This window comes from Portunus trituberculatus, chromosome 50, assembly GCF_017591435.1.
Source record: "Portunus trituberculatus isolate SZX2019 chromosome 50, ASM1759143v1, whole genome shotgun sequence".
NCBI lineage: Eukaryota > Metazoa > Arthropoda > Malacostraca > Decapoda > Portunidae > Portunus > Portunus trituberculatus.
This window is the reverse complement of record NC_059304.1, coordinates 2,212,716-2,239,752: the sequence shown is the minus strand read 5'-3', so window position 1 is coordinate 2,239,752 and position 27,037 is coordinate 2,212,716. Positions and strand designations below refer to the sequence as shown.

The following is a 27,037-nucleotide window of genomic DNA, read 5'->3' as shown; positions in this document are numbered from 1 at the left end:
ATGGGCGGATAGGGCATCAGACAACATCGCTTATCTTGAGCTAACTTTGTATACACATTTTGCAGAATTCAAAGTTATAAAGAGACAGTTAATCAATACACGCATGGATGTGTTAAGTTCGTATGCAGAAACATCCATAAAATGGTTTTAAGTGTTAGTGTCCGTTAGTTACCCATTCATTATTGACTACGTATGCTTATATCACGGCATCAGGCTCTGCTAGGTAAATCTAGCTACGTCACACACGGGCAGGTGACTATACGTAAGCACTGTACATGCATGTACTTTGTATGTGTATGTAAATGTGTATGAACATGAAATATGTACACAATTAAACTTCACTTCTTAATGAAACAGGCACGGGCATGTCATGTTACCCCCATTACATTGGAAAATAGGGATTCTAATATGATTTCACAACAGAAACACGTAGCCAAGATGACACCAAAAGATTACATTGTGTCATCAAAGCCAGAACATCAGCATCAACATCTTAATACCATTTCATATACATTTTGTTATGCAGCCCACTAGGTGAAACAATAAAAATTTAACTCATTGAGTTGTTCCCCTCCACAGAAATCTTCAGTAAAGGCAAAAGATTTAAGCATTTTCAAGGGAACCCAGAGTTATCCTCATAAGTTCATAAGTCTTGAAAGGCAGAACATCAGCATCAACATCTTAAAGCCGTTTCATATACATTTTGTTATGAAGTCCTTTAGGTAGCCCAATAGAAATTTCTTAAAGGTCATTGAGTTCTTCCCCTCCACGGAAATCTTTAGTAAAGGCGAAAAAATTATGCGGCTTAAAGGGAAACCAGAGTCATCCTCAGCGTCACAACTCCGGATCAATACCTTTAAATCTGAACACCTGCGCAGGCTGCATATCTGAGTAAGAAAGGCACGTCTATATTTAACATACACTTTCTCTGTGATACCGCTCATAATACTTTACATACATTACTTTTATTTCCACAATATTAGAATACTTATAAAGAATCATACACTTGTTTAACATTTTCTGCCATCACCAGACACGTGCCGCCCAGCCGACAGGATTAGGCGAGGGTGAGGAGAACCATGGCTCAACGCTCCCACCCCACCAGGCGGACCGGGAGCTAGAAGCCAGCAAGAGGCAGGTGTCCTGGTACGCTGCCGCCACCCCCTATTACCTCTAGACACAGCCCACTAGCAGCCCAGAGAGGACGGCGTGCTGCTGCAACAAGTAAGGCTCGGCTACCCCATCCGTAAACAGCTGAGCGAGGACTTTGTGGGGACAGGTGTGTTCCCACTGAGGAGCGCACAGTTGCCTTTCACTGGTTTATTACCTCCTATCCTGCCTCACCACCGCCCGATTCGGACCAAGATCAGCCGTAGCCATCCAGACCCTGCCGGCGGCCTCTTGAGCAGTCACGAGGTGAACTCTACCCTGCTTATCCACAGCATCCCATGAGACTTACTGATATAGGTGCTAAGAGCAGCACCACCTCCCCGATGTCTTCACCGCGCCTCACAACCAGCTGACGCCTGTATTGTACTATATACTATATAATTTTTTGAAATATAAATGTATGCATATTTTGTACGTTAACCTTAACAACAAACAACTCTGAAACTCTCTGCCTACTTTTCTTACAACTAACTTCTTTAAGAGGGAGGTTTCAAGACATACACATTTTGCAGAATTCAAAGTTATAAAGAGACAGTTAATCAATACACGCATGGATGTGTTAAGTACGTATGCAGAAACATCCATAAAATGGTTTTAAGTGTTAATATCCATTAGTCTCCATCTCACATTTTGGCTAACTCTATGACTCTTCTAGGCAACTGGATATCAAGTAGGCCTTTTTTCTTTTTATTTTTGTTGCCCTTAACAAGCTTCCCTTCTTCCATAAAAAAAAATAATAATAAATAAAATAAAAAAATAAGCTGGAATTGAAAGTCATAATTCCAAAAGTATACATTTCCGATGTTAATGATGTATACCATCAATCAATTCACTACATTTCTCACAAAAAAAAAAAAAAAAGCCACGCAGATTCGTTAGTTGGGTTGATCTAAATTGACCGAAATTTCATATAGTTCTTAAATAACTACTTATGTTGAAACTTATACCGTTTCTGGACCTCTCCGAAACTTTATACAGTAGAGTATCAAGAACTCTCCAAACAAGTACACAACACCATTTCGGTAGACACCTACCGAAACGATAATTTACTCCCAGCGAGGTCTAATAACACTATAACACTATAGTTCAGATGGTACTGTGAACCTTCCATTAAAGCTAGTTGTGATCTCGTTGAACGTTTCCCTTAGTGTCTCACAACTCACGGGGGCAGTCACAGCCTGCCCTCTAAAGACAACTCTCCTTCTTCACAGAAAACTACATGTACTTATCACACATACACCCTGAACTTAAAAAATAAAAAATAAATAAATAATAAAAAAAAAAAGGCGACTCCAACCTCAGTCTTGGAGTTCCCTTCTGAAGGTGACCAGAAATGTCCCCAGGTCGGGCTCCTCTCTTGATAACGACCCAAATGTCTTAACACCTCCAACATTTTTTTCTACATTAACTTCTGCAACATTCGCGGTCTTGGATCTAATTTTCAATCTGTAGAACACCACCTCTCCTCTACTAAACCTCATTTTCTTTTCCTCACCGAAACACAGGTGTCTGAGGCAACTGACAGCAGCCCTTTCTCTGTTCCCCTTTACTTTCTCTATTCTCATTTTCGTGCCAAAGCTGGATGTTGCGTCTGTGTGTGCAACGACTTAACTTGCTCTCGTGCCTACGTTCTCGAATCTTCTGAGTTTTCCATCATCTGGCTTTGACTCAATAATCATTCTGTAACTAAATTCATCTGTGCTGCCTATCTCTCCCTTAACTCCTCTGACAATAGTAAATTCTTTGACTATTTAACTTCCAAAGTGGAGCACATTCTGTCCCTCTAACCATTCGCAAAGATTTCCATTCTTGGAGATATTAATGTTCACCACAAGCTTTGGCTTTCCCCTCCTTCACTGACCATCCTGGTGAACTAGCCTTCAATTTTGCTATCCTCCATGACCTAGAGCAATTGGTACAACACCCTACTCGTATTCCTGACCGTCTTAGAGATATGCCCAACATTCTTGATCTCTTCCTCACCTCTTAATCCGTCTGCTTATGCTGTCACCCTATCATCTCCGTTGGGCTCCTCCGATCATAATCTCATTTCTGTATCTTGTGATTGTCTTCATCGTACATTACTCATTCTTTTTCTCAACCTAAAACTTCTAAACCTTGGTTTAACACACACTTTTCTCGTGCTTTGCATGATAGATACGTGGCCCAAAAGACACTTGAGACTTCCCTCTTCTGAATCTCACGTACTTTATATTTCTGCCCAGAATCATGCCGAGTCTGTTCTACTACTTGCCAAACAGTCCCTCATAAATAGAAAATGTCAAAATCTTTGAAACTCAAACTCCCCTCGAGACTTCTGGCTAAGAACATCTCCAATAACTTCACTTCTTAATTTTTCTCAACCTAAACCTTCTAAACCTTTGTTTAATATAGCTTTTTCTTGTGCTATACATGATAGAGAGGTTGCCCACAAAAGGTACTTGAGCCTTCCTGAATCTCATGCACTTTATATTTCTGCCCGGAATCATGCCAAGTCTGTTCTTCAACTTCCCAAACACTCCTTCATAAACAGAAAATGTCAAATCTTTGAAACTCAAACTCCCCTCGAGACTTCTGGCATCTAGCCAAAAACATCTCCAATAACTTCATTTCATCATCTTTCCCTCCTTTATTTCATCCTGATGGCACCACTGCTATCTCTCCTGTCTGTAAAGCTGAACTCTTCTCTCAAATCTTTACTAACAACTCCACCTTGGATGATTCTGGGCTTGTCTCTCCCTCTCCTCCTTCCACTGACTTTTGTCAATTAAAATTCTTCGTAATGATGTTTTCCATGCCCTCGCTGGCCTAAACCCTCGGAGGGCTTATGGACCTGATGGTGTCCCTCCTATTATTCTCAAGAACTGTGCTTCCGTGCTTGCACCTTGTCTGGCCAAACTCTTTCAACTTAGTCTATCAACTTCTACCTCTCCTTCTTGCTGGAAGTTTGCCTAAATTCAGCCTGTTCCAAAAAAAGGGTGACTGTTCTAATCCCTCACACTACCGTTTTATAGCTTTAATCTCTTGCTTGTTTAAATTTTATTTTAATCTATTCTGAATTGGAAATTCTTAAACTACTGTCACTTCGCAATCTTTTATCTGATCGCCAGTATGGCTTCCGTCAAGGTCGCTCTACTGGTGATCTTCTAGCTCTCTTTACTGAGTCTTGGTCATCCTCTTTTAGAAATTTCGGAGAAACTTTTGCTGTCACGTTATATATATCAAAAGCTTTTGATAAAGTCTGGCAGAAAGCTTTCATTTCCAAACTGCCCTCCTACAGTTTCTATCGTTCTCTCTACAACTTTATCTCAAGTTTTCTTTCCGACCGTTCTATTGCTGCTGTAGTAGACGGACACAATTCTTCTCCTAAATCTATTAATAGTGGTGTTCCTCAGGGTTCTGTCCTGTCACCCACTCTCTTTCTATTATCCATTAATGATCTTAACCAAACTTCTTGCCCTATTCACTCCTACGCTGATGATACCACCCTACATCTTTCCACGTCCTTTCAGAGACGACCAACCCTTCAGGAAGTCAACAGATCGCGCAGTGATGCCACAGAACGCCTGATTTCTGATCTAAGATTTCTGATTGGAGCAGAGAAAATCCAGTAGTTTTCAATGCCTCAAGAATTCAACTCCTCCATCTATCAACTCAACACAACCTTCCAGACAACTATCCCCTCTTCTTCGATGACACTCAACTGTCTCCCTCTTCCACACTGAATATCTTCGGTCTGTCCTTTACTCATAATCTTAACTGGAAACTTCACATCTCATCTCTCGCTAAAACAGATTCTATGAAGTAAGGCGTTCTGAGTCGTTTCCACCAGTTTTCTCGCCTTTCTAACAAGTACCTTACCTGCCCCATATGGAGTACTCTTCGCATGCTTAATGAGTTTCCACATATACAGTTTTATTAGATAGGGTAAAATCAAAAGCTTTTCGTCTCATCAATCCCCTCCTCTCACTGACTGTCTTCAGCCTCTTTCTCACCGCCGAAATGTTGCATCTCTTTCTATCTTATATCGCTATTTTCATGCTAACTGTTCTACAAATCTTGCTAATTGCATGCCTCCCTTCCTCCTGTGGCCTCGCTGCACAAGGCTTTCTTCTTCCTCTCATCCCTTTTCTATCCAACTCCCTGATACAAGAGTTAACCAGTACTCTCAATCATTCATACCTTTCACAGGTACACTCTGGAACTTCCTACTTGCTGCTGCATTTCCATCTTCCTACGACTTGTCTTCTTTTAAGAGGGATGTATCAAGACATTTACTCCCAAATTTTGGCTAACAGTTTTCTTTCTTCTAGAGCAGTGGTTCCCAAACTGTGGGAAATGTGAAGCTACCAGGGGGCAAATAATTACAGTACCTACTAACTAAAAAATCTCGAAGTCAAATCAAAAGTCATTTTATTTGTTACTAACCGTTCTCTATGGCTATGCTTAGTTGTTACTAACTGCTCTCTATCCACTTTACTCTGTAACTATAAGTTTATCAGTATATTTGTACATTTGAAAAATAGTTAGTAAATAGTCGTAGTGTGTTTTAACTGCTCTTTCTCTCATACACATGAAGGGGGAAATCTGGATGGATGAACTGGGTGCAGGAGGAAATGACAGAAAGAAGTTTGGGAACCACTGTTCTAGAGAACCAGCACCCAAGTGGGCATCTTTTTTTTTTTTTTCTTAAATATTTTTTTGATCTTGGCTGGCCCTCTCTCCTACATGGAGGGAAAAAAAAAAAAAAACTGAGCAAGTGCATCAAGATACGCTTCACAGTAATTAAAGTACAATATCAATAATAAAAGGGTAGCAATATTAAGTCTAACGTTCATGGTATTCTTCTATAAATATATATAAAAGCATTTTACATTATGCATTAATGGACACAGTAGGCAATTGTGCAAAGGCGCTTTATATTATGCATTAACATTAAATTACTATGAGAAACATCTAGATATGCTAGATATGTTACACTGTACCGTACCTTAACACACTTCTCGATAACTACACATTGAAATACGTAATGACAAAATAAAATGTCATTTAACAATTGTAACAAGTAGGGACATACAGGAATGAAGACTTGTCCTCCCCATACACAGCAGATCAGGCCACTTCAGCGTCATTGCAAAACGGTAACACATCTACCATATTGCCTAACAACTCACATTGCACACCATTATAGACCACGATGGGATGGGTGAAAACACTGCGTCACCATCAAAGTTATAAGCAGAGCCTCTGGGACGGGGCTCTGACAGCATCACGCAGACTATCTTAGTGGAAACTTAGAGGCCACACAAGGCATTCAATGTCAGACAATTAGGGGGATGCGCGAACGCAATCCCCCGCTATCAAAAATTTCTCACTCGAGTTAACCACATTTGGGTTAATCGCAGGGGTCAGCACCGCCGGAGTGCAATGGTGGGCCTCGCCTGGGAGAACCGCCTTCATGATCACGGTGTCCCCTGTGCCAGGTAAGTATGCATTCTATCCAAACTCCGCTCACCCAACCCTCAACAGCTGTTTGTTAGTTAGTTATCCGTCCCTAAAAGAAAGGGACGGAGTGGGCCCTCAACAGCTGAACACTCGCAAAACAATGGGACCGATCGCGATGTGCTATGTAGGTGCCTTCAACCGCCAGATGGGTTAATTATTTCACAGTAAGTTGGTCAACTGAAACGTACTTTTCTGCACGTTTTGTAAATATTAAATGGTTTAATAAAATAGTTATAATCTTTCTAAGAATGTACTCGTGGCATATAAGCTAAAAACGTTAAAATATTTATATATATGTAGAGCGCTCTTCTTTACCATCTCTATTTCTGGGACAAAAAATAGAAAAGATCATTAATAGGTAAAGCGTAGTTTTAATGCCTTTTTCTTTCCATAAAAACTAATATGAATTATATTCATACAGAAAATCACAATTAATAATCTTAAGAAATTAATAGTATAGAGGATATTGTCTAACATGCACCGAGATTGTTCTATCGAAACGTAAACAAATCTAGCGTTAAGAGCCATCGCCACACTCGCTACACAACGACTTCACTATGGATAACACTATGGATATTAGTGAGGATGAACTTAGAAAATGGACAGTGCCAACTCTAAAAAACTTTCTGAGATCAAAAGGCATACCATAAACCTATTAATAGTGGTGTTCCTCAGGGTTCTGTCCTGTCACCCACTCTCTATTATTCATTAATGACCTTCTTAACCAAACTTCTTGCCATATCCACTCCTACGCTGATGATACCACCCTACATCTTTCCACGTTCTTTCAGAGACGTCCAACCCTTCAGGAAATCAACAGATCACGCAGGGACGCCACGGAACGCTTGACTCCCGATCTTTTTAAGATTTCCGATTGGAGCAGAGAAAATCTAGTAGTTTTCAATGCCTCAAAAACTCAATTCCTCCATCTATCAACTCGACACAACCTTCCAGACAACTATCCCCTCTTCTTCAATGACACTCAACTGTTTCCCTCTTCCACAATGAATATCCTCGATCTGTCCTTTGCTCATAATCTTAACTGGAAACTTCACATCTCATCTCTTGCTAAAACAGCTTCTATGAAGTTAGGTGTTCTGAGGCGTCTCCGACAGTTTTCTCTCCCTCCAACTGCTTACTCTGTATAAGGGCCTTATCCGTCCCTGTATGGAGTACTCTTCGCATGTTTGGGGGGGTTCCAGTCACACAGCTTTGCTTGATAGGGTGGAATCGAAAGCTCTTCGTCTCATCAACTCCCCTCCTCTGACTAACTGTCTTCAGTCTTTTTCTCACCGCCGAAATGTTGCATCCCTTTCTATATTTTATCGCTATTTTCATGGTAACTGTTCTACTGATCTTGCTAATTGCATGCCTCCCCTCCTCCTGCGGCCACGCTGCACAAGGCTTTCTTCTTCCTCTCATCCCTATTCTGTCCAACTCTCTAATACAAGAGTTAACCAGTACGCTCAATCATTCATCCCTTTCACTGGTAAACTCTGGAACTCCCTCCCTGCATCTGTATTTCCGAATTCCTACAACTTGTCTTATTTTAAGAGAGAGGTATCGAGGCATTTGCTCCCCTAATTCTGGCTGACGGTTTTGGCACTTTTGAAGTCTTTGGATAGCCAGCGCTCAAGTGGGCCTTTTTCTAACTTTCTTTTTTTTGCCCTTGGCTGGTCCTCTTCCCTACGTAAAAAAAAAAAAAAAAAAAAAAAAAAAAAAAAACCAAGTTCACTTGTTGTGATTCCGTTAGGAAAATTCGGTTTCGGTAATGTTGGCCAGGATATTTTGGCACAGACTCCGATTATTATTATTTTTTTTTTTTTGTAAATGCTACTCAGTGATATTTGCTCTACGCTTTTTGCGTGGAACATTATCCTATGCAGAAACTCTGACAATTTTGTGATAAGGTATATGTACTATTAGACTTACAAAAAATATTTTGATGGGACACTGGTACATCCATACTTTGCAACATTAGGAATATATATTTGCATATTTTTATATCATTTTCAATCAGACACAGTGAAACAACCAAACGTTTATATTATGAGGAATGTAGGCATATCAATATATATATATTTTTTTTTTAATAGGGCTTCCACAAGAGCGACAGTGCGACGAGATAGGCAGGACTAACTTGTGAATTAAACTAGCTGGCGAATAATGAAAACTACACAGATCGCGATTGGAGCCATTATAACACTTTATGCAAGTATTCGTTCTGGACAATATAAATTTTTACGTTACTATTACGTTTAAAATTACAGCAAAATTTATTATTCACTGCCTGCCTCATTACTACACAAGCACCATAGCTATATATATCTATCTATCTATCTATATATATATATATATATATATATATATATATATATATATATATATATATATATATATATATATATATATATATTGCAGATTGTCTACTTTCTCACCAAACACGTTTTAACAATGTTTTTTCCACAATACATGTCAATCAAACACAAATGTATCTACATTTTGTCCTTGCAAACTAAGGATACAGTGGGTTCTAGCAAGCCGTTCAACACATTACAATTAACTTCATAACGTTCTAATACACTTTAAGCCTAAAGATACATTTACAATACGCGTCAACAATATGGATTGGAAATAGCTATAGATATTTAACTTTTGATATATCTGTGTTACATAGAATGTCCAAATGAGCACAGCTTGTACAAAAATCTCCAGCAACAACAAAAAGCAGCACGTCATGTACACCAGCATAAGGTACCTCGCTGAACTATGTTTTAATCTATCAGGACGCTTTCTAAGTGCATAAGTGCATATATATATATATATATATATATATATATATATATATATATATATATATATATATATATATATATATGAACTGTTGATGGTGTATATAAAACAACTACACCTTTTCTTCATCACAGTATACAGACCTCTGAACGTAAGTTTGGAACAATTCAATGAGGGATTATTTCCAGAAAAAGGTATAAAAAACTGAGTATTGATTAACTCTTGCGTTAGGGAGTTGGACAGAATAGGGGTGTACAGCGAGGCCACAGGAAGGGAGGTATATGTAGTTATCAAGATCAAAAGGGGAGTTAGCAAAAAAATTGCGATAAAAGATAGCAAGAGATACAATTTAACGAAACCCTCAATAAGATAAATAAGGAATTAATTCCAGAGAAAGGTATAAAAGACAGAAAATTGGTAAACTCTTGCGTTAGAGAGTTGGACAGAATAGGGGTGTACAGCGAGGCCACAAGAGGAGAGGAAACATGCAGTTAGCCAGATCAAAAGTTAGCAAACAAATTGCGATAAAAAATAGCAAAAGATACATGTCGGCGTTGAGAACAAGGCTTAACACAGTCAGTTAAGGGAGGGAATTGATATGACGAAAAGCGTTTGAACCCACCCTATTTAATAGAAGTCTTTAATTTATTGATAGTAGAGATGTTAGATGTTGTCTAATAGGACGCGTGCAGTATTTTTTTATCTGCCTCAATTTTCGTGTTACAAGTATAATAAACATATGAAATATTAAATGATATAACACCCTTTATTATATAGTCTTGTAATATTAACTAGAACGTATATGGAAAGATATAATATTTACATTACTTTATTAAATTATTCTTATATTTGTTGTGTTAACAGTGTAATATACTTGATGAAATATGTTAAATAACTCAATTCTTTATAAATACCCTAGTTGGATTAGCAACACTAGATACGGAAGATAGAACATTCATCTTATAAATACACCTTCAAGAATTATACGACTGTGAATAATTATTGTTCAAAATCAGAGCACGTTAATGTAAAACGATCTTATGCAAAAACTTATTCATAAAAAATAAAGAGAGTTATGTTCTCAGTTCTTAAAAAATAATGACATTATACAACTTGACAATTCACCAGATATAAAGGTTATACGTACCAATTTTTTTTTCGTTCAACTAAATACAATACGAATCACCCTTTATTGTAAGCAGAAGAATCAAACGTAAGCATTGAGTTTTAAAGTGTGTTTTCAATAATAATAAAACAAATTCTGCAATATTTGAACCGCAATGGGCTTCGGGAGGGAGAAGGTGGGTGGAAAGAGCATCAGACAGCATTTTCTGCTCTTACTTAACATCGCTTATCTTCAGCTAACTTTGTATACACATTTGCAGAATTCAATGTTACAAAGAGACACTTAATCGTAACACGCAACGACCTGTTATGTATGCAGTAATATATAAAAAAAAAAATGCCCCTAACTGATAGTGTTCTCTAGATTCCCAAGCATTATTGACTACGTATGCTTATATCACGGCATCAGGCTCTGCTTGGCGACCGCCGCCCTCAGACCCAGCCTGAAAAACGCGGCCTCCTCACCAGCCGCATGTGCTCACAGATGTGATATTGTGGGTGCTCAGGGCGGCATCACTATTCTACTTCCCTTCCCGACATAGAAATGACGACGACGAGAGGCAGATGTCACCACGCCACCCAAGGGCATGTGAATATCGTGAATACACGTAATTACTTTATATGTAAGTGCTTTGTATATGTAAATATATATAAACATGTAATATATACAAATAAACCTTCACTTCTTACTGAAAAAGGTATTGGGAAAGTCAAATTACCGCCACTGCATTGTAAAATAAAGATTCCATGCTTTCCCAAAGAGACGGCACCAAAACGCTTTATATATTCTGTTATCATCGTCCGAACATCAGCATTAATATCTTAATGCCGTTTCATATACATTTTGTTATGAAACCCACTATGTGGGCCAATAAAAATTTCTTAAGACTCATTGAGTTGTTCCCCTCCACGGAAATCTTTAGTAAAAGGCGAAAGATTTATGCATTTTCTAGGGAAACCAGAGTTATATCAAGCGTTGTTGTTATTGTTTATAGGTTTATTGTATAAATTTATATACATTACATATACAAATAGTATACAAAGCGGGCTTCAGCCTGCCGGTGGGGGTTGTAGTGTTGTGTGGCCACTGTGGGTCCAGCGAGCTGTGGTTCCGCCGCCTTCGTGTTGTGGTAGAGAGCGGCGCTGGCAGGTCAGGCCAGATCAGCGGGGAGGACGTGCCGCCCTGAACACCTGCAGCATGGCCTCCCTTGGCGTGTGGCGGATGAGATGGGCCATCCTGGCTTCGCGTCTGCTGAGGAGGCCGCCGGCTGCAGGCTGGACGAGTAGTGGCGGCGGTGGTCTGAGGGCGGCTGTGGCGGGGCAAGACAGGAAGTTGTGCAGCAGCGGGCGGCGATCCTGCCTCCCGCAGTGCTCACACTCCTGCCACTCGAAGCCGTCATAGAGCTCCTCCTTCGTGCAGAAACCCAGCCTGACGCGCTGCAGCAGCACGCCGTCCGCCCTGGGCCGCTGCAGGGAGGCGTCGAGCGGCTGATAGTCGGCGGCGGCGGCTTACTATGCCGCCTGCCTCTTCCCGGCCTCCAGCTCCCAGTGTGTCTGGCGCGTCGTCTCGATGGCGGCGCGCCTGGCTCGCGCCTTCACCTACCGCAGACTGAAGGGCACGGGCCTGGTCACCCGGGGGCTCTCCGCTGCTCTCGTAGCGGCCGCGTCGGCAGCCTCGTTGTCTCGCACCCCCACATGGCTGGGGATCCAGTTGAGCCTCACCTGCCGCCCCTGCACGGCGAGGCTCTGGAGGCTGCCCAGGATGGCGGTGACGAGGCTCACGTTGTCGCTGGGCTGCGGCTGCTGGAGGGCCTGCAATCCCGACCTGGAGTCGGTGTGCAGCACCACGGTGGGCTCCTGGCGGTGGTGGGCGTGCTCCAGGGCCAGCCGCAGTCTCCTCTGGGTCACGCCCTCCGCATCGCGATGATGGACCCGGGCCAAGTGGCAGGCCATGACCTGCTGGACTCTGACCGAGAGGGGCACCAAACAGGTCTCGCTCTGCATGACGCAGGCGCTGGACCAACTCGGTGTCCCTAGCATGGTCCTCATGGCGGTGTTCTGCACCACCTTGAACCGCTCCTGCTGGTTGGGAGAGAACACCACGAGGACGGGAACGCTGTAGTGAACCGGCGAGCGGACGGCTTGCACGTAGTACAGGCGCAGGACGGAGAAAGTGGCACCGGCGGTGGGTCGCGTCATGGCCCACATCACGTTGAGCCTTGCCTGCGTCCTCTCCCTCAGGTAGGCGGCGTGGGCTGTGAAGGACAGCCGCTTGTCCAACCACACCCCGAGTCAGTTCGACTCCCTGGACGCGCAGCTGCCAGGCCAGGTCAGCAGCTTTCACCATCATGGCCCGAGACTTCTCTGCCGAGATCTTTAGCCTTCGCACTTCTCGCTGATGAGGTCGAGGTCATCGGCGTAACTCAGGAGGACGGTGCCGTTTTGGAAGGGCAGGACCACCAGCAGACCCATCATCAGGTTGAAGAGGCAGGGGCTGAGGATGCTGCCCTGCGGAGTCCCGTTCTCGAACTCTTGGGAGCTCAACTTGAGGCCCTGAAACTTGACTTCAGAGCGGCGTTATTGCAGGTAGTCCCGGAGCTAGGCCAGCAGCCTTCCTCGCACCCCCTTCTGCACGAGTAAGGCGTGCACAGCTCGAGGGTTGGCCAGCTCGAAGGCCTTCTCGAGGTGGAGGAAGACGACGATGGTGGGGCGGTGGTTGGCCTGTGCCAGCAAGGCAAGAATGCTGTCTGCCGTGCTCACGCCGCGTGTGTAGCCGAACACGTGTGGATGGAGTGGCCCCACCCGCCACCATAGTCAGGCCAGGACCATTCTCTCCGCCGTTTTGGCCGTGCAGCTGAGGAGAGAGATGGGCCTGAGCTTGGTGGGTTCCCTCAGCTTGGGGATGGGCTGGATGTCGGCCTCCTTCCACGCGGGTGGTAGGCGGCCCGCCGCCCACGACGCGTTGATCACGGCCAGCAGAGCGGCGTCCCTGTCTAGCTCGACGTGGGCCAGCATGGAGTACAGCACGCCGTCCGACCCCGCTGCTGTGCCGCGGCCACGCCTTTTCGCACGGTCCAGCTCCTGCTGCGTGAAGGCCCTGTCGGTGTCGTCCGCTTCCTCCACTGACGCCCTGACGGCGTAGTCCCGGCGGGGCTGGAGATGGTGTTAAAGCGGCGTGTGTGGGGGGGGAAGCTGGTCGCTGGAGCCTCGTTCGGTGAACACAATGACGAGTCTCTCTGCCTCCTGTTGGGGGTGGGGGTGGGCTGCCGGGCGGGGCGGGGCTGCGCCAGAAGCCGTACTAATGCTCCTCCACAACTGGCCAAGGGACGTGTGTTGGCTGAGGTTGGAGCACCACTCTAGCCACTTAGCGTCCTTCGCCTTCAGGGACACCTCCAGCGCGCCAGCCACCACGTCCTGCAAGAGTCTCAAGTTGGTAGGGTTGGGGCACCTCTTATATAGCTTTCTGTGGACGTTAACGCGGTGGTTGTGTTCCCACACCTCCTCGTTGTAGAACCACCAGTCAGGCCGATGACGGCGGCTCCGTGCACGAGGGATGGCAGCGTCGGCCGCCCGCTGTAAGGCCTCCGTCACGTCCCTCTCCTGCTAGTGCAGGTCGGCTGGGGGCTGGTAGGCAGTCCACCACTCATCGAGAGAGGCCTGAAACTTGGGCCAGTCTGCCTTCCTAGTGTTCCAACGCGAGAGCGGGCGGGGCGGGGCGGGTGGGATGTCTGGGAGCGTGGCGAAATGGTCACTAGCGAGAGTGGGGTGAACCCGCCAAGCAGCGCCGGCCGCCAGGTCCCTCAACACCAGGGTGAGGTCGAGCATGCCTCCCCAGGTGTGGGTGGCTTCCCCTGTGTTTAGGAGGCGGACGTAAGGGACGTCCTCGAGCAGGACGGCCAGGTGCCGCCCCGCCTCGTTGGCTCGGGACAGGGAGTGGAGCACGGCGTGATGAGCGTTGAAGTCACCCCCACAAGGCTTGTGTGGGCGGCGAGGGTGAGCAGCTCACCCGCCTCCAGCTGGTGCCTCTGGCTCCTGTAGATGTTGTACACCAGTAGCCAGAGGCTTCCCACGTGCAGCTCCAACGCCAGCACCTCCACGCCGTCGCCGCAAAGCATTGGGGTGGCGACTCCGGAGCCCACCTGCTTTTTTTTTTTTTTTTTTTTTTTGGCCATCACCGTCTTGGGTATTAGGCCATTTATTTATTTTTCAACTTTTTTAAAGTTTTACATTTCTTTTAAAATAAAGCCTTTTATTTTGTTTTAACATATATACAGTTTTTTATTGGATTTATTTATTTATTTATTTTTATTTATATAATTTGTTTTTGTTTTTGTTTTAATATCTTAACATTAAGTATCTTCACACATTCTCATGCACGCTTCATTCACACAGGGATCCTATACCTATCTCAAAACTATTGTCCTTTGTCAGGGCATGGAGGAGGGGAGATAAATCACAATCACACACGGTGGCTACGTAGTATCACTACGTATTGCATATATACATGAAGGGAAAACATTCATATTAGATCAAGCAAAATTGGAAACATACACACTTTCATACTTTTATTTACATAAATATATAGAATAAATAACATAATATATACACATAAATCACAACTCTCTGATTAAATTGGCCTCAGTCAGGTAAATCATCAGTCTATTGACCACATCCGGGTGTTCGTCACCCAGGAGGATGGTCTGCGTTAGCGGGAGGCCGCGACTCTGGCAATACGCCGCCAAGAGCAGCCTCTCCTCACGATAACGCACACAGTGAAGCAGGATGTGCTCAACAGAGATGGTAACATTACAGGTGGAACACTGTGGTGGGAAGGCGTGTGCTATGTATGGAAGCATGTGGGTGGGGAGAGTGCAGTCCATCCTGAGGCGTGCGAGGACCACCTCCTCCCGCCTTTTGGGGCGATTGGAGGAGGCCCACTCGCCCAGGATGGGTTTGGTGGTGTGGATGTGGAGGTTATCCCAGTGACTCTGCCACAGGAGTTTTGCTGATGATTTAACAACTGAGAGACATGACTGAAGATCCCGACGGAGGTTCCACGCTCCCTCGAGCTCTGCAGCAGACCGTGCTAGCATGTCAGCCTGTTCATTCCAGCGTATACTGGAATGTCCAGGCACCCAAACAAGCGAAAAGGATTTATGACATGAATTCAGCTTATTAATGATGTTGCCCTGGATTTCATTTGTATCCGTGCGGCCGGACTCTATTGCCTGAAGGGCTGACATAGATTCCGAAAAAATGACAATTGAATTATGAAGTAAATATAAAAAGCATAATCTATGGCTTTGTCAATAGCAAAAATTTCAGCAGAGAACACCGATGTATGAGTAGGCAGTCGGAACCTGAGGGCACATTCATTCGACCAGACACTTGCACCCACACATTCATCTGTCTTGGAGCCGTCTGTGTGGAGATGTAGGGATGGAGGGAAGCCAGCGACGAGGGCCCGAAAGTGGTGTTGAAGCTCCACCTCGGAAACCACAGCTCTGGATCAATACCTTTAAACCTGAACACCTGCGCTGGCTGCATGTCAGAGTAAGAATGGGAAGTCTATACTTGATGTACACTTTTTCTGTGATACACTCATAATAATATATATTTAACGCTTTACTTCAACAATACGAAAATACTTAAAAAGAATCATAATTTTGTATAGCATTTTACATTGCAAAAATCTCAAATAGTAAGAATATAGTTTGTCAGGATACCCTTTTTCCATGCACACGTTTAGGGTTCAGCTCAGATTTACCTACTGAAGGCAAAACCTACTCATGTTCTATTGATTCTGTCGTGAACATTTTGCAAGATCTGCATTCTTCAGAAGATTAGTTATCATGGTTAATTTTATATAAAAGCAACGTTCAGAGTTTACTTATTTAACCATACCCTGAACACAAGTATTTATAAGGTATTAATGATTGTAAAAACCACAATCATACATTTCAATTATATAAAATAACCAACACAAAGTTATTCATTTCCGCTATCATATCGTTAATCTCGAACATAGATTCCATTTTAAAAGAAGGTGACAGTCTCTGGTGGTGCAACGATAGCAAACACTCTCTACCAGTTCTTTAGGACACGTGTGCCGCGACACCAAAGGGTAGCCTACCGTTACATTTACTAACGGTGCTGGCAAAATTCAGGGCTAAAACAATTTCCGTACTCTCTCTCTCTCTCTCTCTCTCTCTCTCTTTTATTCGATAAACAAAGATAAACCAACACAAATTGCACATTATTCATAGTAATTATCGGCTACGCTGCTGCAGAAGTTTAAAGGTGTTGCCACTCTTTTCTATTTCTTCTCATTCTTCAGTTACCCGTCTGCCTGCAAAGGCGGCAGGACTTATGTATTATATCTAACCAAGTTCTTGAGTCGTTTATTCATTTGCCTTTTCAATTTTTATTCATTCATTATGAAGTACTAGTATTTTCTGTATACTTAAGAACACCAAAAGCTAAATTTATGACTTTTATCCTCTAACAGTAACTGCAAACATATTGTAAATTGTGATTATTTACAATTCTTTTATAACTAGAATTCATACTCCCTAAAAAATGTGCCTGGGACTTTAGCAAAGCTTGCCAAGGGTACTTCAAACCAAAAAAGTTTGCGAACTTTGCTCTATACAAACCTGACATGTAATAGTGACTGTTTACACTAACCTAAAACCACTGATAACCTTTAACATGCTTTACCTCACTATGGTGAAAAGGAAATTAACGTGATAGGTTGTTGGAATTGGATACAGTAATTACTGCAAATTAGATTATTTATTTATTTATTTTATTATTATTTTTTTTTTTCCCTGAGGAGATTTCTGGAGTTTACCATCATGCGCACATATCGTGTGTGTGTGTGTGTGTGTGTAGATGAGCGACAATAGAAGGAATGTCAAGACTCCAATAAAATAAGTACATGGACTGCTTTGAAGACGCAGCAGATATGCATATTGTTAAGATTCCCAGATGTATTGCTAATTCTCCCCAGGGGGAGTGGACCGATCCCGGAAGTACTGCAATACCGGGCCGATCCGCGGCAAAGGTGGAGCAAGCCCCTAGCACTTCGCCATAGTCCAAAAATCAGTTTAATATCGTAGATCCCACATGGGGATCGTATCAGATATTAAGCTGATAAGAACAGATACTACACTTTGATCTTAGCCAAAAGGCCGAGAAGCGATACCCAACAACTAGAACGCAATAGCCACATTCCCAAAGACTGAACACCCAGGCCGATCAGTGATTTACTATGCTATTGGTATCTAACCCTTGCCTTATTTACAGATTAACTTCAAGTCTATGATAGGAAATTAAATATATTCTCAATCCTCAAGATTCATTACACTGGTTCCTTAACCAGTGTAATGAATACGCAGGTGTCACTGCATAAAAATTTTCATGGAAAAACAAAAATACTCCAGGAACAATGAATGTCAATGATATTAAGCATAATACAGAGACAGCTACAAGTGGAACTGACATTCCTAGCAGCAATTAGTTTCCATCTCACTTTTTTTTTACTTTTTTCCTCGATCTAATCGATAAAAGATTAAGCTGCTGGATGTAATGCATTTGTGTGCTTTATGATATTTAGTTTTTAGTATCAAGGAATGTTTACATCTTGTTGTGATACTCTATAAACCTATAATAATAATAAATAATAATAATGAATGTTTACACAACGGGGCAAAATTGAGTGTATTAGAAATTTCATCACATACTGAATATCAACATGATCAAAACTTTCTCGAGAATCTCTGGCAAAAAAAAACAGAGTAAGCATGTTATATACACCAGCATAACTAAAAAGCTGCCTCTACCATGCCATAATCTTATCAGGCAGCTTCACAGGTGTATATAGACAAGAAGTCCTGCAATGAGCTTATATTCTTCCCTATACCTAAGTTGGGCATCAATAAGGCTACGCAAGTTTTCTGTGCTATTATGAACCAGAGTCATGTAACCCAAGATTTTACAAGTAATTTATCTGCATGCAATATCTCTTTTGTGAAGGACATAACTCGATCGATCTAATGCTCCCCCACCCAAAACATCCGATTTCCCAAAGATCCCCTAAGATAGTTGGGAGTGACAAGTAGGCGCATTAAATTCGATTTCAAAAAGTCAAATCGAAAAATATATATTTCCGACGGAAATGAAGTATACCATCAATCGATTCGCTATATTTCTCAACAGAAAAACAGACGCCACATCGGAGATTCCTTGGATGGGTGAAGGTCCAAACTCACCGAAATTTCATATGGTTCTTCAATAACTACTGAACCTTTTTAACGCTGAAACATTGTATAATTTCGGGAACTCTGCAACTATGTACATATAATAACCGAGCATGTGCGTCAACACTGATGTAGGTACAATATAAATAATAAAGGAGAAGCATAATAAAGCCTATAAAGCATAACGTTCATGGTACTCTTCTGTAAATATGTGCAAAAGCACCTTATATAATGCATTAATAGACGCACCATGTATTTGTGCAAAAGCACTTGACATTATGCATTAATGGACGCACCACTGAATTACTGTCAGATATCCAGATATACTATACTGCATGTACTGCAGTACCTTAACACACTTGTTCTCATTAACTACCCATTCAAGTATGTAATAGCAACGTGAAATGTCATTCAACAATTGTAACAAGCACGCAGATACAGGAAAGAAAACTCGTTCTCCCCATAGACAGCAGATTAGGCCACTTCAGCGTCACCACAAAAGGGTAACGCATCTACCATATTGCCTACCAACTCACATTGCACACCATTATAGACCACGATGGGATGGGTGAAACCACTGTCACCAACAAAGTTATAAGCAGCGCCTCTGGGGCGGAGCCGTGACAGCATCACGCAGACTATCTTAGTGGAAACTTTGGGGCCACACAAGGCATTCAATAACGGACAATTAGGGGATGCGCGAACGCAATCCCCGCTATCAAAAATTTCGCACTCGAGTTAACCACATTTGGGTTAATCGCAGGGGTCAGCACCGCCGGAGTGCAATGGTGGGCCTCGCCCTGGGAAAACCGCCTTCATGATCACGGTATCTCCTGTGCCAGGTAAGTATGCTTTCTATCCAAACTCCGCTCAACCAACCCTCAACAGCTAAACACTAGCAAAACAGTTACAATATTTTATGCAAGTACTCTTTTAACAGGATATTAACGTTTACGATATTATTACTTTTAAAATTAAATAAAACTTTTTATTCAGTCTTCCTCACTTCTACACAAACACTATAGGTATATAATGAAATATATACATATATGTATTGCAAATTACCTGGTTTGTCACCACTCGCAATTCAACAAGGTCGTTTCCACAATAAACGTCGATCCCACACAAGTATATGTACATTTTGTCCTTGCAAACAAACGATATAATATGCTCTCGCAAGCAGCTCGACGCAAATCAATCACGTGATCGTTACTTGCTAATACAGTTTTAGCCTAAAGATACTTTTACAATACGGGTCAATAATATGCATTTTAAATATCTATACGTATTTAACTTTGATGTGTCTGTGTTACATAGAATGTCCAAATAGCACAACTTGCTCGAGAATCTCAGGCAATAAGCAAAAGCAGCACGTCATGTGCACCACCACAATTACCTACCATGCTGCCTATACTATATTATAATCTCATCAGGAAGCTTTCCAAGTGCATATATATATATATATATATATATATATATATATATATATATATATATATATATATATATATATATATATATATATATATATATATATATATATATATATATATATATATATATATATATATATATATGATTCCTGCAATGAACTTCACTTTACCCAAGTTCCTGTTAGCCATCACTACTGGTACACAAGTTCTCTATCGTACGCATAATAAACCAGACTCAACAAAACCCAATCTTTACAACTCATTGCATTGCACTTTAGTCGATCATAGCCATATGGAAAGAAAAAAAAATCACCGAGACAAAACAAATGTTCCTGTGTACAAGACAGTTAGTACCTGAATAAGGATTAACTCCTCTTCTCAGTAGGTAATTCAGGAGCCAAAGTAGCGCGGCTCACTGTACCTGGGACAATATAATTATTATTATAGTAGCAGCAGGTATAGAAAAAAAAATTGAATCGTTCACCAACACCAAAAAAAGCTGCAAGAATGGCCAACTTAACAAATTCACTAATTGCAAGGAGTTGTTTCAGACTGTTAATCGGAAAAATATACTGGAAAAGTATAGCTCTGCAATCCATCCTGTAAGATGTCAATATTAAAGATTTTACTAAAGAAGAAAGAGAAATTACAAAGGATAGAAAATAGCCTAGGTAGAAAAAACAGCGTTAACCCCTTGAGTACCACGACATGTTTCCATATTCATTCAACTTACTTTGGTGATTTTATGCAGCTTTAGAGACTTTTGACCTCCACAGACCCTTCCGAATGTCAATAAAATGGTCTAATCATACACAAATTTCAAGGTAAAACTGTGTCCCAGTACTGAAGGGGTTAAGAAGATAAGGTTTTTGAGTATGAGAGCACGAATATTGGAAGGGCAGCAAAAATATCTACATATATTGAGAGAGTGTAGAAGAAATGTGAATGGCAAATAAACTGAATACTTAGATTGATAAAAGGATTAACAAAAGATAGGAAAACAGTAGGAATTAGAAGTAGAAATGTAAGCAATGATGAAATAAGTAAGAAAATTAAGGAATAAGACACACATAAGGAAAAAAGAACTGGAAAAAGTTAATCTAAATATGTATAATGAATGGAGAAAAAAACATGGGAAGTTAAAAAGAAATACAAACAAAGGCAAGGAGGTCCAGAGTTTACCAGAGAAAGGTATAGAAGACAGAGTATTGGTTAACTCTTGCGTTAGAGAATTGGGAGAAATAGCGGTGCAAAGCGAGGCCGTAGGAGGGGAGGCATGCACTTAGCAAGATCAAAAGGGCAGTTACCATGAAAATAGCGATACAAGATAGCAAGAGATGCAACATACCGGCGAAGAGAAAGAGGCTGAAGACAGTCAGTTAAAGGAAGGGAATTGATGAGACGAAAAGCGTTTGATCCCACCCTATTTAATAGAAGTCTTAAATTATTGATAGTAGATGTTAGGTGTAATCAAATATATATTTAAGATTAGGACGTGTGCAGAATTTTTTAATCTGCCTCAATTTTCGTGTTACATGTGTAATAGACATACGAAATATTAAATAACATGACCCTTTATTATATAGTCTTGTAAGATTAACTACATCAGATATGGAAAGATAGAATATTTACATTATTTTATTAATTCCTCTTAAATTTATTGTTAACAGTTATTGTAATAAGCTTGATGAATTATGTCAAATAACTCCTTTCTTTATAAATAGCCTAGTTGGATTAGCAACACTAGATACAGAAGATAGAGCATTAATCTTATAAATACACCTTCAAGAATTATATCACTGAATAATTACACGGTGTAACAAAATTTTGACTTTTTTTTTCTTTGGTCAATTAATGTTATTTTATATTTCCTTTCACCTAAAAAACGAAGAATATAATGCTTATTCTCTTTAAACTTTGATTTTTATAAACTGGCCAGCGATGTTTTGAAATCCAGACAGATTCTACACTAATTTGGTGAAAAAAAAATTAAAGAACTTTCTAGATGACTCCAGAACCTTCAAAACTATTCTTTCCAAACGTTTCACGAACTTTTAGAACATTCTTGCAACGTATATGGCAGTATAAATGCAGGGAACGTATGCTCAACGGGCAGCAGCGCAGTTCTCTCTGAACCTCTGCGCTGCACGGACGTCCCCGAGCTGCTCTCCAGTCCAGCTTCTCCGCCCCTTCGCTTCCAAGGACTACTCAAGCCTACTGAGGACCTGCGTATCCATCCCGTCTCCTTTTTTTTCTGTGATTTTATTTTCTGTGATTTCTTTTCCCCTTACAGCGGATTACGTTTAGCAGCAGCCCAGCACCGCCGCACCGTGGAGTGAGTACAACTTAACATACTTTTCTTACAGAACCCTGTCATTTCCATGTTGTTTTTGTTATGTGTGTCATTTATGCCATTTGTGTGAGATAGAATGACATCTGTACGCCCCCTGACCGGACACTAAGGTACCGGATCGTGACTGCCACCCTTCCCCCTGACCTAAGCAATGCCTTCTTCTCACGGACTCAAGTTCCCCACACAAAATGCTTTAGATCTGGCCCCTATATCATCGTTGGCGTAGCTAGCGATGTAGACCGCGACATGCACACCACACCTGACGCTACCCAAAAACTAAAACTCATCGGCTTCGAGCTCGTAGAGTCTCAGGAGCAAATATCTGCTAGGACCTTACTTGCCCGACGTGTAGACGACTACCTCTTAAAAATGACCAACGAAGACCTGCGTACAGAGATAGAAGGAAAAAATAACATAAAGATCGACGACATACACACCATTCCAAAAGTACACATGATAAAAATTAGGTTACAATCACGACAACAAGCAAAACACACAAAAGACACTGGCATCAAGCTCTTCTCACAGATCATTCCATCATACAACATAAACATTGAAGAATATCGCCCTGTCACTCAATGCTATAAATGTTACCAGTTCACCCATCGTACAAATCAATGCAAGGAGACAGACATAATATGCTCTAAATGTGCCACAAAAGGACATGACTACAGGAACTGCCAGGCGACAACCCTCAAATGCATCAACTGCTCTGGGGAACACACAGCCGTTTCATTCAGATGCCCAAACAAACGCACTGCACAACAACACCAAAGCTCATAAACGCCAGCAGCCACTACACAAAACACCACATACGCACAAGCCGCCACATCAGTCACACCCTCACCCAACACCACAACCACTTCCAACAACACAGAAAAACAAAGCCTACTAGACACAATAATCAAAATGTCTATCCAGCTTTCCTTTGGAAACTTAGAAAAGCAAACAGAGCTGCTGAACTCCCTCCTTACTAGTAATGGCTACCCAACAGTAAAATTTCCAGCGAACTTCATACAGAACAACGAAAAACAATATCAGCAAAGCTACACTGAGAACCAACAAACAACACAAAACTCTACACCACAGCATTCTACTTCTGCTCTCAGCCCACCTGAAAACACCAGCCTCTCCTCATCAGGCCCATTAGTCATTGACGAAGAGGTAAACACCGGGGAACCACAGCCCCAAAGCTCCTCCACGTCACACCAAACCACAAACACAGCAAACAAGCGACATATACCCCTCACATTACCGACCTCTCCACGAAATACGCGAACCACCTCTAGGGTTAAGAGAAAACACTTAGAGCATGATCACAATCATGCAACTCAACTGTCGCGGCTTCTGGAATAACAGACACCTTATCTCAGAAGCCATCCGCTCTATCAATCCAGACATTGTTCTCCTCAACCACACTGGTCTTCCTCCTAAACCCCTCAAACTATACGGCTACAATACACGATACACGACAGGAACGGTCTATGACGGCGTAGCCGTCATGGTTAAAAACACCATAAAACACCTACACATAACCGACTGGCCATCAGAACACTTCCTTGCGACCAAAATACACACACAACACGGGCAATTCCTAGTTGCCACAACATATGCAAGACCGAACACTGGACTTCCTCTCAACAGTCTAACTAACCTTTTCAACAACACAAACATACCGGTCTACATTTTAGCTGACCTCAACGCTACACACACAGCCTTTCGCCACAACAGCAACAACAGACACGGACAAGAACTCCTCATGCTCACACAACTCAAACGCCTCCGCTTCCTTGGCCCAGATTTTCCTACCTGCTTCACCTATCATGGATCTGGCAGACCCGACCTCATCCTCTCCAACCGCCAGTCCTTACCCTTCCATCACCACATCTCCCACGGACCACCCTGTGGCTCAGACCACGTTCCCGTCATCCTAAAAATATCCTCCAACCCCATCTCTATTCCTTCCCACCCCATCCCTGATTACCGCTCCACTAACTGGGAACATTTCAAGGAAACACTTGCAGACATACATCAAACACCACATCTCGAGGGCCTACCACACACACAGATAGACAGGGCCCTTGAGCGACTTCACAACGACATCATAACATCAGCCGACAGACACATCCCAAAAAAACACCACAAAATCCACATTGACTTCAGACCCTCTATCAGAACACAGAGACTACAAATATGTTACAAAACACGCTTTTTTCAAAACCACAGAGACACACACATCCTCCGCAGACACATCATAAACAGCTTGCTAGATGACCACAGCGCCCACTGGAGAACTATGGTCTCCCGTTTGGACGGAGCCCGCTGCCAAAACCCCATTCAGTTCTGGCACATGGTGCACAGGCTGAGGGGATGCCAGCGGGAGAGATTCGAGTATCTCCTAGTGGACGGCGTGCGCATCTCTGACCCAGCCCAGGTAGCCGACACATTCAAAACACACTGGCAAAACATCTTCCATCCTCACCCTCTCCCTGCCCACGGGCCCAGTGTCGAACACATCAACAACATCACAACACACGTACAACAACACTTAGAAAATACGCTGCCTCACAACACACCACAGCTAACACGCTTAGATCCAAACCACTATCTCACAACACCCTTTGAGGAGGAGGATGTCTCCAAGATGCTCAGGCACACCCCAAAACGGGCACCCGGCCCAACAGGTATAACCTGGCCAATGATAAAAAATCTTCCCCCAGAAATTATAACCAGTCTCACAAAATTTTCAACGCCTCCCTTTCCTCCGGGTACTTCCCAAAACCATTCAAAATTTCTAACATAACACTCATCCCGAAGCCCGGCAAAAATTTACATCTCCTGAAAATTATCGCCCCATAAGCTTGCTGGAAATACTCGGTAAATCTTTCGAGCGGTTAATTAATCAAAGGTTAAGATCATACCTCGAAAGCAACGAAATGCTGGGTCCCCAGCAATTCGGCTTTCGTAGTAATGCTTCAACCGAAGACGCCCTTAATAGTATTATCACGTATTTAGATGGAAACTCGTCCTATTATAAATCTGCACTAGTGACAAAAGACGTGAAAAAAGCTTTCGATACAGTCTGGCGCACAGGATTGAAATACAAAATTTGCAATAACTTTGATCTGCCCCCCCTAACCCAAAAAATCCTGTGCAGTTTCTTGGACGAGCGAGAAACTAGAATCAGACACCAGGGCGTCTTCTCCGCTTATTTCTCCCCCCAGGCCGGAGTCCCACAAGGCTCCGTACTCTCCCACCCTCTACAACATGTATACCGCCGACCTACCCCGTCCCACCCACAATGATTCCTTAACAATTCAATATGCAGACGATGTAACACAATTGGCGCGCGCCAGAACGTTAGATCGCCTTACTGACAAAATTCAAGAAGAGTTAACAACCACAAGCTTATGGGAGCTAGAATGGCGCATCCACTCCCATCCAGAAAAATCTAAGGTTACCTACTTTAACAACAAATCCAAACAGCCCCGCCAAATTTCACTTTATAAAACTTTCCAAACCCTGTACCCATCCCAATAAGCAAAGTCAACACTGTCCTTGGCCTCACCATCGACAATCACCTTAGATTTCATATCCATATAAGTAAAAAAGTCGCCATTGCCTCAGGGGCCCTGAGCAACTTGGAACGTTTTCGCGACAGTACTTCTAAGCTGAAACTTCACCTTTATAAAGCTTTTATTCTTCCTCTAATAACATACTGCCCTCTTGCCTTGTCTCTCTCAGCCCCTTCCAATCTTCTAAAACTACAAAAGGTCCAGAACCGAGCAGTTCGTTTCGCACTTGGAACGAAGTGGTTCGATTTCCGGACCTCTTCATCTCTTCATGAGGAGTCCAACATCCTACCACTAAACATCACACTCTACAACAGAATAAACAAACAACTAAACACGTTTCCAGACAGACACACAGACACATACAACTTCCTGAAAAACCTTCCACGACCACACAGACGTCTACCCCACACCACCCTCCTTGACCCCACAGATGAACCTCCTGATCCTATCTACAGATAACGGACTCCTCTTCCCCTCTTTCATCCCCCATCTCACCTTTCTTTCACTCCCTCTTACTAACTAACTCCTACTCCTATCCATCCTCCCTATCACTTCTTCACTAACAAACCTTATTTTATTTTTTTCTCCATCCATCCTCCTTTCACTTCCTTTCACACTCTCTCTCTCACTTATCTTTACTACTAACAGTACCACTCCAGGTGTCAGAGTGGCATCACCCACACCCCCATCACATGCCCCTTCCTACGGGAGTGGGCCCGCGTGCCAACGCCTAGTGGTGTTTTCATATTTTTTGTCTTATGGCTTTGTATTCATCTTTTTGTTTTTATGCATTATTTTTCCGTCTCGCAGCCTAGGCTTTAA

The 27,037-nt window shown here is 42.5% G+C and overlaps 6 non-coding genes across 6 annotated transcripts; all 6 read right to left on the bottom strand.

The window, feature by feature from the left end:
• Nucleotides 1-520: 520 nt before the first annotated feature.
• On the bottom strand, nt 521-632 carry LOC123500216. Its single transcript, XR_006673234.1, has one exon. It is a non-coding gene; the product is annotated as a U5 spliceosomal RNA (small nuclear RNA).
• Nucleotides 633-709: 77 nt separating this feature from the next.
• On the bottom strand, nt 710-825 carry LOC123500215. Its single transcript, XR_006673233.1, has one exon. It is a non-coding gene; the product is annotated as a U5 spliceosomal RNA (small nuclear RNA).
• A 5,674-nt stretch (nt 826-6,499) lies between these two features.
• Nucleotides 6,500-6,661, bottom strand: LOC123500199. Its single transcript, XR_006673217.1, has one exon. It is a non-coding gene; the product is annotated as a U1 spliceosomal RNA (small nuclear RNA).
• Nucleotides 6,662-11,446: 4,785 nt separating this feature from the next.
• LOC123500213 lies at nt 11,447-11,560 on the bottom strand. The gene has a single exon (XR_006673231.1). It is a non-coding gene; the product is annotated as a U5 spliceosomal RNA (small nuclear RNA).
• Nucleotides 11,561-17,605: 6,045 nt separating this feature from the next.
• On the bottom strand, nt 17,606-17,798 carry LOC123500200. Its single transcript, XR_006673218.1, has one exon. It is a non-coding gene; the product is annotated as a U2 spliceosomal RNA (small nuclear RNA).
• A 1,744-nt stretch (nt 17,799-19,542) lies between these two features.
• LOC123500195 lies at nt 19,543-19,704 on the bottom strand. The gene has a single exon (XR_006673213.1). It is a non-coding gene; the product is annotated as a U1 spliceosomal RNA (small nuclear RNA).
• Between the last annotated feature and the right edge of the window lie 7,333 nt (nt 19,705-27,037).